This window comes from Corvus moneduloides, chromosome 9 (genome assembly GCF_009650955.1).
Source record: "Corvus moneduloides isolate bCorMon1 chromosome 9, bCorMon1.pri, whole genome shotgun sequence".
Taxonomy (NCBI): domain Eukaryota; kingdom Metazoa; phylum Chordata; class Aves; order Passeriformes; family Corvidae; genus Corvus; species Corvus moneduloides.
The window spans coordinates 13934714-13949497 of NC_045484.1; the positions used below are offsets into that span (position 1 = coordinate 13934714).

Here is a 14784-nt window from a genome sequence, read left to right on the forward strand (position 1 = left end):
AAAACCCAACAGCTGAACAACAAAACCACACAATACTTCCCCAAAAGAAGCAAATGAAGGAGTACAGTTAAAAAAATGTGGTTTGCACTGCAATTCCTGCTGAAGTTTATTGTGCATTCTTTTATGTAGTAAAATGGGGAACGTTTCCAGAAGAGAACTAATTCTTGCAGTGCTGCATTGCTGCTTTATAAATAAATCATTGTCCTTTCTCTATTGATCACTGGAACAATCCAGTCGAAGAATGCTGACTTAGTCCAGCCCTTCGCAGGATGGCTGGATTGAGAGGAAAAGGCGGGTAAGTGGGACCCAGCAGCAGGGAATTGGGAAAATCCCAGACTGGTTAGAGATCAGGTTTGGCGCATGAAATCCTTGACTTGTCTTTTACCTCCAAAAAAACTTAACAAAGCAACTGATTTCCACAAGATTTTCTGTCTTTCTATAATGTCATTGATCAGGAAAAATTAAATGTAAGACAATACTAGTTGTAATTAACTGATGCTGAAAATCTCTTTTTTTCAATGTATTGTGATTTTTTTTTTCAAGAACACACCAAAAAGACCTTCCAAATTTGATTAATTATCTCAATTGTTATATTCATTTGTCAAGAAATAAGGGCTCAAGTCTTCCAGGAATATGTTTGAATTGGTAGACTCTTGGAAGTAATACTGCATTCCTGTGAATTGAGGTGGAATCTGAATTTTATTTGGTTATCACAGATAACCATGATCACAGCTTGCCAATCTGACAATTTGATGATGTCTTATTTGTCAGGACTTCTGATATCAAGCCCCAAGGCTTTTCTGGGAATAGAAGTAGCCTGTTAGAGTGAGGAACTGATAAATACTATTTGGGTTTGCATGTCTGACCATTAAGGTCAGTACTGGATCTCAGAGGCATATACTTTTTAAAACATGGCTTTCACTGGAGCCTGTGGTAGGCATCTGTAGCAAGAGTGCGTACTCACAATGTTGTTATCCAGAACTTGCAGCTAGTTCTAGAATATAAAGTTCTTATTTTTCATAAAATAAGATCTGCTGGTAGATGCAGTGCTCAGCTGATGGCAGGTTATTCAGGGCCATGGTGATGCATTGCTTTTACAGCATGTTGTCATCACATCATTTTTTTCTGTTTCTCATTAATTACAAATACTTCCAGGATGCAGGTCTGTAAAATGTAATTATTTATTCCACTGGGTGCTTCATCTCTAGCTCTGCAGTCAAAGGCAGCACATGCTGCTGTATTCTTACCAGTGTGCCATTGTGTGGCCAACAGGAAGCAAAGGGGCTTGCAGAAGACTTTCCTCACTACGGGGGAGGCACATAGGGCAAGGAGCAGAACAGCTCAGTGTGAGGAGTTGTGGACTGTGCATGGAATGCACGACTGGCTCTGGGTTGCCTCAGTTGTGCTGGGGATGGCTGGGGGCTCCTCGGGGCTCCTGTTCCCAGTGCTGCCCGCAAGGTGCGGCTGTGGGTCTGCCAGGGCTGTGCGTCAGCATGGACCAGCCAGATCAGCTCAACACCCAGTTGACAGCAAAAATTCGTCCAACTTGAGTGATAAACCTGGACCAAAAGGACTACAGGGAACAAATCTGGAGGTACAGAAAGAGACTAGATGTGTCGATGTCACTACCATGGCAGAAAGCACCTGGCAGAGCCCTAGTTTCCATTGGACTGGCAGCAGATAGGCTTTCCGTTTCCTCTCCCAGTGTCCAAGTATCAATCGGTTCGTGCCTTCTGCTAGGATGCTGAAAGGCCTATAATTAACATGAGCATAATAATCCATGAAGTATTTTGTTATCTGAAATAATGCGATCTATTAAACAAACAAAAACCCAGTGCTGTTTGTTATTACTCCTGCGTTGGACCATTCCCTCTTCCAGCTGGAGCAGAGCCTGGCCGCTGGCCACTAGATGCCACTGTTGTATAAGGACGTATTGGGCGTAGTGACTTAGACAATAAGTAATTTACTTAGAGAACATGTATGTGTATAATTAGGAGTCATCAATGTCTTTCTTTTAAAATAAAATAAGTTTACCATATCTAATTAGATATTTCTTATAAGATGGATTTCATTCTAATTGGGTAAAGCTATGCTACTGCTTTAAAATACAGCAAAGGATGTATTTGTATTCACTTTCACAGTTTCCATATTTTTTAGTCCTTGCAATAAATGGATCTGATTACACCTTTTAAATCGATGTTCTCTCAAACTGGTATGACATAAATGATTGTTCTGTCATTGTGATTTTACTGCCATTGTTTTCAGCGTGTGAGGTTTTTTAGTGATATCTCTCTTAATCTCATTCTGTCTTTCCCTATCGTCCTGATTGTGATCTTGAATCTGCATGTTCTTTCCATCCAAACTGAAGTAATCTATTTAAAGAGCCAACAGCGGCCACCACACACGACTCTGGCTTGACCATAACAGCACAGGCTTTCCAGCAGCAGTGAGCTCAGTAATCCATAGCTAATGAACCAATCTCCAAAATGTCCGTTGTGCAAGGGGCTTCTTTAAAAGCTCAGATTTTCTATAGCTCAGTGTTGCCAATGGAAATCTAGATTTTGCAAATGTTGGACTTTATCCAGCCTAGGTAAAATTCAAATTCAGTGGTTTTTTGCAGGGAAAATGAATGCCTTTAAGGTTCAGTATAAATTCAGAAGGCACTGGCTAGTCATTGTCACACCCACCATGGACAAGGCTTACATCCCTTCCCAAAGCAATTTCATGAATGCCTGAATTCTCTTCACCGACCTGAGTTCTGGATTTTCCCCCCAAAATGCTGTGTTGCATGCTAATGTAAGAAGTGTGCTCATTTTACAGTTCTTTCAGATCTGTGGGAGTTTTGGTATGGGTGATCTTCCTCAGATCAGCTTTGGTGACACCAGGCTGCAACACTGACCACTTCCACCTTATGAGTGTTCCCATCAGGCTGTTCCTGCCTCTGTCCGACATGTGAGCCACTCCTGTGTTTCCCAATTAGGACTAGAACTTGTCTATTCAATCTTGATGGCATCTTTCTTTAAATTTAACAGCTTTTAGTTTAATAGCTTTAAATTATCTCCTGAAAGAAGCTACTCCTACAACAAAACAATGGCAAAGTGATTTTAGAGTAATTTTCAGATTGTGGTTTGTAACTGCATTGTACCTCAGAAATAGCTTGTCCCACTGGGCATGGCTTTCCCTGCTATCCCCATCTCTCATATAGCAAATTATGGATTATTATACAAAAGTTGTATCTCTGTCTTATTTATTGAAGTGTTGGTTCACTAAACAAAGGATCTCAACAATGCTTATATATTTCAGCAAAAGGTTTTCAACAAGCTCTATTTCTGAAGCTAAAGTACTTCAATTCCCAATGACCAAATTCATTAAAATATAAATTAGCCTAAAGAAACATATGAATCATAATGGTATATTTGCATATCATCTATTTGGTGTGCCGAGAACAGTTTCTTCATGTAGACTAACAGCTACTGCAATCTTCACAACTGCAGAGTTGAATAAATGACTGTTTGGTGAACGAGAAAGCAAAGAGGACAAGGATGAAAATTATTTCTGCTGAATGGGAAAGAATACTGCAGAATTCTGCAATTGAAATAAAAACCTGTGTTAAACCAGTTTCCTTCACTAAGACATGTCTTAGCTAATCAATTAGCATTGACTGTCTCAGTATTCTAATAATAGGAAAGGATTTAAGGAAATGTCATGTTTCGTTTGTATTTTCAGCACTGTAGATAATTACTGATTACTGCACAAGAGTGAATATCATCTAAGAAATAAAGGTGAAGAGGATGGAACAAGAATGTCTTATCTCAGGGGAGTTAAATGATCCACCTGCAGTAGGACCTTTGCATCCTCAAAAGGCAGCAACAGAAATTTCTCATAAAGTTTGACCTGTTGTTCTGTAAGTAATATATCCAAGACTCCAATACAGAGTATCTTGTCAATTCCTTTTAATAAATGAAGCTGAACTGATACAGCAGCTTGGGTAGTTTCTCTGATCTGTACCAGTTCTCCCCTCTGTGCCTTCTTCTGTATTTCTGTGAATTGTTGGTACACTTGGCCAGTGAGTTTTCTGTGACTTCAAAGCTAAGCTTTTCACTTTGCCTTGTATAAAACATACCCAGAAGCTGGATTCTGAAGAAAATAAGCAGAAAGAAAAATATTGATTTTAGATGTTAGGATAATCTAAGAAAAATGGTTCAAAAATAAAAGGGGAGGGAGAACCCTTTTTTCTTTTTTTTTTTTTCAGATTTGTCATTTCTTGCAAATACTTCCCAGTAAATTCTTTTGTAGTGAAGCAATCAACTCCATGTAAATGCAAACAATAACTGCAAATATTGCATTTGTGACATCCAGAAGGTGCCATGACATTCTTCTTAAGAGATGTTGTTCTACATCCCTTCTTCAACTTTCCAGGGGAAAGGAGGAAGAAAGGATTGGTTACTCTTCAAGAATGATGGGCAATATGTTCATTGTTGGATTTTCTGAAAAGGCTTATGTTTGATATCATAGAGCACAAACTTGATTAGCTTTAATGTAATTTGTTAGCTGTTGTGATGCAACTCAGTGTGTCATTGTGCATCACTTTAATGAAGAAATATTAGGGAGACAGTCAAAAGAGCCAAATAGTCACAGATTTATGCCCTTTCTAGAAGTGACTAGGACATTTTGAATCCTATAGGACAATAGACCTTTATACTTCTAAATCGCCTAGGATATCTTTGAAAATATGACCTTTAATATAGTCCCATCTTTCTAAACAGCTTCAGAGGTCATCCCAGCATTTCCAGATAAATTTGGAGACAAATAAAATGAGAAACTGCTGAATTCTCTTCAAACTGAGAAAGAATAAATCACAAGATGTGAAAAAAAAGTTCCATGATTAAAGCTTTTCAGCCAATGCAATTTTATTGTATTATCATATCCCACAAATTCTTCAGTCATATGAGAACACGAGAAGTGTAAGTAACCTAAGTGTGACTATTGCTGCTCTTCAGGAAAATGGTTCAATAACTCATTGACCTCCCATTGCTTAAGTTTACTGTCTAAATTATATTCCTCCTTTTTCTTGATACTGTTAAATTTTTCATAAGTGGAAGAATTTTTAATATTCAACTTGGTAGCATTTGAAGTAAGCCTGAAATAGACAATTTTATGAGAGTTTCATAAACTTCATTTAAACTGAATCCAAGGAAATGGGGAAGAAAGTATTGCAGATGAGTAATTTTTAAGGAATTGGGAGGAAGAGACACCATTATGTAAAGGAATGTTTAGTATCAAATCATATAAATAGCTTTAGCTGACAGCAGAACAATAACTTCAAAAGTTAACAAATCATTCTCAAATTTTGATAGAAAAGGAAGCTAGAAAAAGAAAGCTAGATTTATTCCATTCTGAAGATAAGAAAGGCTGGTTTAATTGTGATTTTTAAGGATTTTTCAGACATGCTCAACTTTTGATTTCAGTGTTTTTAATCCTGATTTGCACTAATAAAAACTAGGTGCAAATGAGTGCTGATGAGTCTGTATTGAAGTTAATCGAATAGTTGAAAATGTCTATGAATATTCATTTAAATTCAGAAATTAACTCCAAATTGATCATGCCTATGACTTTGTGAATTTGCTCTCTACGAGCATACATGCACTTGAAATTAACTTTCATGAATATTTGCAAAAGCAAATTTTCAATTAGATATTTCATATACTTGCAGAAAGTAATTTTTTAGTGATATATTTAATTGTGAGATTTGGATTTTATAGCATGCTGCCTGATATTTGTGATCTGTTCTGTGGGACTGCATATTTGAAGGCCTCCAGGAAGGTTTTAGCTGGATGGAACACTGGAAAACCTTTGCCTTGTGAATTGCAGGATTCATCAAGAAGCAGAAACAAATAAGAATATACAAGCAAATAAGAAACTGTGCAGGTTTCAAATTTCCATTTGAGGAATTTTTTTAAATCTATTGAATGTTTTACTTCAGCATGAAGTGAATATTAAAGCCCAATTTCTCCTCATTTGTGCCATCAGGACATGACCACAGGCAAGTTCAGTGACTATGTCGAAGAAGAATAATTTTAGGAAAGTGGTTATTTGGATTTTTAACCATTGAAGACAAGAATCGTGATAGATTGCAATGGCTGATAGTTTGGGGTAGCTTAGAAAAAGTGGTATACATGCAATGACTGTCATTGGAGCTCCAAAATAGGATGTGTGGTTTCAATTAGAAGCTGACTTCACATAAGAAGTTCTAGATCTAATAAGATCCTTGTATAAAACTGTTCTCATGGTGTATCCAGTTTAAACATAATCTAGAGCCTGCTGTGACTTGCAGGAAGAACTGAAGCTGAAAACAATATTCTTGGTAAGGAACACAATAGAAATGACATTTTGGCAAGTCTTCCATACCAGGAAAAGAAACCAACATCAGCAGGTGAGTTGGGAGGACAGGGTGTAGGCCTGATTGGCACAGGTACTTTTGTGTTCCTAGAAACAAGGAGAAGCAGGAAGGATGCTTGACCCCTCAATAGATGTAGTAGGATCAGTTCTGGCTAGAGCTGCGATGCGTGGGGAGGCTCAGAGGAGAAGCCACTGGCAGCTTGTGGAGGTGAACACAGGAGCCCATGGGCCAGCCCAGGCAGGTGAGCTCACCCACTTGGAACAAGGAAAAGGCGCTGCTCAGGGGGAACAGCCTGAGCGAGGTTTGCACCTGGACTTGGCAGCCCCTGTGCTGCTGATCTTGCAGGGGAGGAGAGGTCCTTATTGATAACTGCAGTCTAGGAATGCACTTTTTAATTTTAGTTTAGTTTTTATTTTGGGAGTTCATCCATTGTTGTGCACAGGAGTGGAACCACTTCTTTTGCTGGGCTAAATGTGTCCTGATTTCATGTTTTACCTTGGCAACTGAAAGGCATATTCCCTATGGCTAATTCAGGGCAGTTTCTTACTGGTGGAGCAAGGAAATATCTCCACACAGGTATTCCCTCGGAGCAGGGGAGTGGTTTCCCACCTAGTTACTAGAGCCAGCTTGAGGGCAGGTAACAGGAAGTGCGGGGTCAGTCTCCCTCAGCAGGCACAGCCAGTGCCTCTAACAAGCAGCAGGGCAGGGGGAGATTGTTTATGATGCATAAGGTACCATAAGAGGTTAATGCAACTCAAAAGAAATTGAATCAGGTTCTGAAACTGAGACAACAAAATTTTTCAGCTTGACCAGCCTTGGCTTGCAAAGGTATTGAGTATCTTGAATCCCATGTTCAAATATTTTGCAAGCTGAAATGCTTTTTTATTGAAAGAAATTTGTGAGTAATTTAAAGCCAGGGATTATTTGGGGTGTTTTCTGAGTGATTTTTAGATAATTTAAAAACAAGAAACAAAGGATGAATAAATTATTTTGTTCCATATTGCTTCTTCATCTCTAATTTGAATAGTGAGAGAATCTGGCCCCAGTGCCTGGAAGTCATACTCAAGGATTGGATTTCCTGTGTAAAAGCTATGCAGTGTGATAACACAGTTGTACTGCATATTCAGTTTTGATATGTAACCTTTTAAATAAATTGGAATACTCTTTGTGCCTATACTGGCACACACGGAGAGATCATAAACAATAATTTTGTAAAGGTCACTTCCTCAATAAGCGCTTGAGCTCATGGCAAGAGCAGCATAGGGCTATTAAAGGACCTTTATGCTTCTATTTTTTGGTGTCTGTTAATATTTTTGCAGCTTTGAAGCTCTGTGTAATATAAAGGCTGTGTAGTGTCCCATGCCATGGGTCTGTCTGTGCAGCCCTGTGCTGTAAGACCCTGGGCTGCCTCCCTGTGCATTATAATAGGAAGTGCCTGCTGGCCATAGGATCTGGGGTTACTTGGCAGCATGGAGCAGCATGCCCGAGGCTGGCAGCATCCTTCCTACTGTGAATGAGGGGCAGCACAGCAAGATCCAAATGGTGGAGGCTTTTGTGTCAGTAGCATCTCAAGGCAACCAAGTATCAGGAACCTGGGCAATACATGAATGCCAGTAGTGGCTGAGGGATCTGCGCAAGGTGAGAGGTACCAGGTGCTTGCCAAGCTCAGTTCAGCTGCATAGCACATTCCTCAGATTTTCCTTGCTCCTGCCTTTCTAAGGTGCTAATGAAGTTGTTGGTTAAATAATTTTTTTTTTTGGTCCAGTGGAGAGCTTGTTCTCTTGGTCTTGCTTGTCTCCAGCAAAATAACTTTGTCTCAGAGGGAATGCTTGGAAGTTCATAGTGCATCCAACAAACATTAAAACCATGTATATCTGCTGGTCTTCAGAAAACACATTTTGTTACAAATTCCCTTTATGTTATACCTGTTGGACTGTTCTTTCTTGTGATTGAAAAGATGGCCTAAGTCAATATCCTTTTATTTTCAGATCTCTATTATTTTGAAGAAATCCACATCTGTCTTGCTGACAGTGTAGGGGGAAGTTATTCACCACTGTATTGGCATCAGAGGATACCCTCAGCAGGGTAAGTGGAGTCTATCTGGTGTCATTAAAGTAGTCCCTAGTCTAGGTGTGTGTGGTGTTTGCAGGGGGGCAGTTGAGCAGGAGGCTGAGACGGTGTGTTTTAACTCTGAGAAGATGTTTTCTCTCCACTGCAGCTTGCTGGTGTAAAGCCACCATGGCTCACAGAAGGAACGGGATGTTTGTAAGGATATTGCCCATACACAGAGGTGTTGCAACTAGAAAACACCACAGTGTGCCTGGAGAAAGGATGCTTGATAGTGCAGGCATTGCCTCTCTAGTGGGTAGAGGGTGGTGCTGCCTGCCACAGGAGGCGGCTCATCTGCCTGTGGGGACACTCCCATGCCTGCTCTGCCGCAGCAGGAATTGCCCCGATCCCAGACACAGCACTATGCAAAGCCAGGGCCAGAGCTGGGGAACAGCCCAGGTACAGCCCAGCTTCTGCTGCCACCATCCATGCTGCTGTGGTGTTTATTCAATACCTAGAATTTTGTTTAAAATTATTTCACTTGTCTCTCAGTGAGAAGCCCTTGAATGTATGAGTCAAAGCTTTGATTTTCTCTTCTGTGGAAGACCTGTGCCTAGCACCTGTCTGTGATCTCAGGGAGGTTACATGCACTCGACAACAGAGATACGTCAGCCTGAAAGTTTAAATTACTCAGGTGTCTCTTATCCTGGAAAATCTCTTCACTCTTTCTGAGCGCAAGCTGATAAAAATCCGTATTTCTCAGATTTAAAGTATCTATGCGAGTTTGTTGCTAACTCCTTCTGCATTAATACATTGTCTATTTTATGGGATTCTTAATAACTCACCTGCATTTTAACACATTTGCAGGACAGAATTTTAAGGAAGGTCATAACATTATAAAAATATGTATTTGTACTTGTTCTACATCACTCCGCAAACTGTAACTGTTTTTTGATCAAGCTGATAATTGTAGCTAGTAATTTTACTCCCTTGGCAGCGTTTGTCTGACCTTCCCTACTTGCCCCTGTTCCCTGAAACAAAAAGAATTTTTGGTAAGGTACTACGTAATCTTACCAAAAAAGGGATATAACTTCAATCTCATAATAAGGAATAAAATATGTAATTTCCCTTGTGATTGATAAGCATAATTTGTAAATGAACCTGCTTTATGGAATGGCGAAAAATGGTTGGAGCAGTTAAAAAATGAATTGAATATGGAGAAAATAGATTCCCCATAAGAAAGAATATAAATTTGTAAATGCAGAATACAAAATTATTTATAGATGTTAAATGAGCAAATTACTTTGGCTGACATTACCTTCAATTTACATAGAAACCGTCTTTCACGTTTTCCGTGTAGACCATTTTCTATGTTCTGCTGTGACTGAGGGAAAAACAAAGCACATGAGTCCTTTAAGGCAAGAGGAAAATATCCCAAAAGTCATTTTAACTGATTCCAAGAGTTGTGCAGTGGGCAGAGATTCAGGGAATGACAAAGGCACATGCAGAGAGGGAGACAGTGATGCCAGGGAAACAGCTGGTGTCTGAAAAGCCCAGTTTGCTGTTCCTGTTATTGCTCTGCATGGAGGCTGGAGTGGAGCTGTTTGCTGATCAGGCCAGGCTCTAGTAAGGATACTGCTGGGGAGATGCTGGTCTGAAACTCATGGCTTGGGAGGCCCCAACCAGCTGGGATCGAGTACGGCAAAACCAGGTCCTAACTCGGCACTGCCATGGAGAGCTGTAAAACCAGCTTCTTGTTTGACCACATGGACTCAGTGGGAGTGACTGTACCAAGGAAAGGTCTCTGGGGTGGGCTTATTTCCATTCTCCTCGCACGGTGGACATTGCACCTAGACTACATGGACACACATGGGCCTGTCTCGGTACTTCTGGTTCTTCCATCACAAGACTCTGAAGCAAATTTTTAATCTGCGGGCCTTTATTTCTCTAATTCTTTCTGAGCACCCCAAAGCTGAACAGCTGGTGAGGGCCAAAGGTATGTGTTCGAGGCACCAGTGCTGCAAACAAACCACAGCATGGTTATGTTGTTATGTTATGTCACAACAGCATCCAGCACATTTCGTGTGCAGGAGGACCTAGGTGAACATCTCAGTAGATGCAGCTAAATTGCACAAGCAGAGTCCAGCTCCTGAGCCCTACTGAATGTCTGGGAACAACCACAGGCTGGTTTAGAGGCCAGGGATGGTGACTAACTCCTCCTCTTCCCTTTGCATCCTTCCCCATTTTCTTGGTGAGGAGTGTAAGAAACACCCATTTATTCTTCCTAGATCAAACTGCAGCTAATCCATAACGAGACATGCTGGTATCTTTTCTTGCTACTCAGGCACATAAAACACTCAGCAGGTTTTTCCAGGCTTAAAAACTCATTGAGTTGAGCCTTGCATGGTGACACTATGTGACCAAAAGCAAAATGCAAAAATGCCTAAAATTCAGGACCTCAATTTAACTCACTATTGTTGGGACATTTCAGAGAGAGGATAGAGATGGACGCATGAATCCAAAAGAAAAATTTTGTATAAAAACTCTAATAAATGTTCCAGATTTCTTCCACAAGCATGTTTTAAAAAAAAAAAATTAACCACTCTGTTGTCCTGCTCTGTTTCAACATTGAAACTCAGTAGCAAACTGTTTGAAATCAGCCATTCACATTAACTATGGCCAGGGGAAGGAAATGATGGTGTCAAGGTATTAGGAAGAGAGAAGCAAAAAAATAGGTTGCCCATTCTTTCTTTCATCTCTTGCACAGTTTGGCAGAGAGTTCGAGAAGGGGCTTTTCGCCTCTTCAGGGAGAGACATAAACTTGGACCACACATTCTCAAACACTGCCAGCTTGTCATTCAGCTCATGCATTCAAGATGTTGCATATTAATAGCACTCCCTGATGACTGGTGGATAGGGGTCTCTCCACCTATACAAAATAAGCCTCTTGGCACAACAAAGTACAGAAGAGGCCCATACAGGGAAAAAAATGCACTTGAGAACTGGTTTGGAGAAACTCTGCACAGATGCTCATGTGCAGATGCATATTTCAGATGTTTTTTTCCTGATTAGCATGCAGCAAACTCACCTGTTTTGCTGCCTAGAGGAGTCACGGCAGACATGGAGAAACACCTGCGTGAGTTCATTTCTGTCTCCCTGTGAATTACCTTATTCCATTGCTGTTCTGTGTAGCCACTGAGACCCTTTTCAATCCCCCTCTTGGACATGCCTCAGCCAGCAAACACAGAGAAGTACTTTGGGATGGAGACAAAGCATGAATAGTGCAGGGTGCTGCATGTTGAGAAGGGAAGAAGGGAATGTGTGGGTGGATTGGTCACACAGGTGTGTTGGGGGTGCACGGGGGATGCTCAGGCCGGATAGATTCTGGCATGGCTGAGACAGGAGGATGAGCTCCCAGGACCTGTGCAAGAGCCTCGTGTTTGTCAGCTGCAAATGATTTGACACTCAGCACATACATAGCTTTACCTGAGGTATGGTCATGGGATTCAAGAAAATGAACCAGACTGTTTCCCTTCTCCCCTGCAGTGTGCCGGTTACACATGTCTGCTGTTAATTCTCACACTGAGCTCTGCAGGCAGATCCTACACGTGCATGGGGAATAAACTTCCTTTCTGCTTTGCTCCATTGTAGTTTATTCCAATGGCAGAAAGCACAGCTTAGTTCTAACCATGTGTATTGTAAAAATGAGCCTCAGGAAGAGAAAGTGGGGAGAGAGTTGCTTATACATGTGTCGGTATCTGATGCAATCCTCAGTGTGAGCCACGTTTTTCTGGATATTTCAGCATACACTGAGAATGACACATGAGTAGTCCAAGCTATTTTCAGAACTGACAGTTTTCCTTTTCACTCCAACAATTGCTTCTTCAATACACTAGAGTATGCAAAGTGCTTCAAAAAACTTTCAATTGGGAGTAGGAATAACAGTGTAACAAAGGGAAAATTAGACAAAATGAGAGCTGACCTCAGCTCATACCTGTTTTGCCAGTTTGTTGTAAACTTTTTGAAAGAAGCTGGGCATCTTGGCATTTGTTGGTTTCTGGCAAGGCTTTTCAGAAGTCTTTTTCTGGTGTCCTGAAACAGCCTATGAAAGATTGGTTTTAGGATGTTCTTGACCCAGGAAAGACCCAGCAAAAATCTGCTCTGATGGGAGCCATGGGCTAAAGCTGTCTGGATATGTTTTGATCTAAGCTCTTAGGTATTTCTCTAAAATAAAATATTCAAAATGTTTGAGATTTTCAAAAAATCTTCTCAGATCCTTACAACAGAGAACAGATTACAAGCAAAACTCTCCAGATAAATGTGAGATGGATTTTGCTATAGTGGCTCTTCTATACTCTTTGCCTGAAGTTTACTGACTGACACCAAGAATGCAAATATGCCAGGGAAGGGGTCTCTATGTTTTCTTAAGATGTCCAAATCAATTAGAGATCGGAGGCGTGGTGCTGTATTTCCTAGGAACTTAATTTCTTTCTATTACCCTCCTGACAGAAGTAACCAATCTCTTTGGAGCTTGCAAAGTAAGGTGCATCCCACAGAGCTAATGCTGTGTGCACTACTTGTAGAAAGGTATGTTTAACAAAAGCTGCATTCTGGATGCACTCCAAATATCATTACTATTGTTTAATTTCAGCTGTGGTTCGGCATCTGTTTAAGATAGTTTCAAAGACAATAATCTCACCAGACAGATACAAAATACAAAACTGAAATTACACTGCTCAATTATTTTGTTTACTAGTGCTGTTAAACTACTGTTTTTGTCTGAATCATGCAGAAGAGCTGTGATTTTTTACCTTTAAGCTCCTCTGAAAATACAGCCATTTAGCATCAGTACATATTTCTTTCCAGATTACGTTATATGAATGAGTTTGATAGGAGTCACCATGGTGAGGAAAGGATAATGGAATTTCAGGTAAGAGTTCTCCATAATGAATTCATTCCTTACAGCATGTTAACACCCACCCATGGAATTAGGGACCTTTGTAACACAATGCAACAATTTACTAGACATCACAAAACACCAATTATAGAATTGGACTGAAATGAGCTGCCAAATCCTCTGTCCCTGATAAAAGAAGGATAGGTATAGTCATGCCAGCACATTTTAACTCCTTCCTAAAAATTCACTTGGGTCCATTGTGAATGTCCTCAGTGATACAGTAGATTGACTGCAGTGCTATGTGTATGACATGAAAGTAAAATAAAATAAAAATGAATAGGTCATGAACAGCAGTGAATATGAACTCATTTTGAATCATATTTATTTAAATAATTACAGCAGATTGTTAACTTTGAGACTCTCGTGATTTATGCAAGGGAAAATGAAAGAGAGTTGGCTTCTATATTGTATATTTAGCTTGATAAAAGGAAGCCAGTCTGCATGGAAGAAGTGTGCAATTGAAGTTCCTCAGCTGATATTTTATAAAAGCACAATTAAATGTCAGTACTTTACAAAGAACTCTTAAATCCTAAGACTGAATCTCGTCTGTTTTTACTGGTAGCAGAGTACCAAACTGTAAGCAGAATGGAGCAGGATCTGACTTTCCATCACAGACAGTTAATAATTAAATCAAACATTATATTCAACAATAGAACATATGCATCAGCTTCTTTCAAATTGCATTTCCTTCCTGTTAGATCCATTAGTGTAAACCAGACTGCCTTTAGAAAACCCCTTATTGCTGCTGTCTTTCAGCACAGTTCCTGAAATGGATAATGTGGTGCATATTATGGGCAATTACACAGAACTCCCTAGTGACAGGGTTTTAGAGTTTCAGAATAAAACAGCTGGAACTACAGGGCTGTAAACTAATCGGAAAAAGAGACAATAGTAACACATTTAATGCACATTGTTAGAACATGGACAAAGACTAGATGTGAAATACTACATATCACTATACCTACTGTATTGCACAGCATCTTCACTGCAAAATCTTGTTTAACTCTTGAAAGACAAGGCAGTCAAAAGCCAAAGATTTTGTCATGAACAAATGCATGCACAGCTCTGTAACCTGAGCTAATTGGAAACATTAAGGAAAGAAGCCTTGATCCAGGGCCCTGGTTTTCTCTTAATGTCAGTGTAGTTTGAATCAAATCCAGAACTCTATTCATTTATTAATGAATGCATAATGAATATATACCTACATACGCTAAAAAACTATGTCTCCATCCCTCTTTTACTGTTTCAATACACTGAGAATTTAGCATTTGGGTTGCAAAAATTGCATTTGCTCTTGGATATATGTTGGATACTGCCACAATGCATAATATTTGATCCTCCATCAGTTTAAATTGATGGCAAAGCTCCCATTAATTTT

The 14784-nt window shown here is 39.9% G+C and overlaps 1 long non-coding RNA gene across 2 annotated transcripts in view; it reads left to right on the top strand.

The window, feature by feature from the left end:
- Nucleotides 1-14784, top strand: part of LOC116448061 — a 119640-nt gene that overhangs the window by 16748 nt on the left and 88108 nt on the right. For both annotated transcript variants that reach the window (XR_004241796.1, XR_004241795.1), the window contains exon 2: nt 8389-8485. This is a non-coding gene — a long non-coding RNA (uncharacterized LOC116448061). The remainder of the gene's footprint in view (nt 1-8388; nt 8486-14784) is intronic.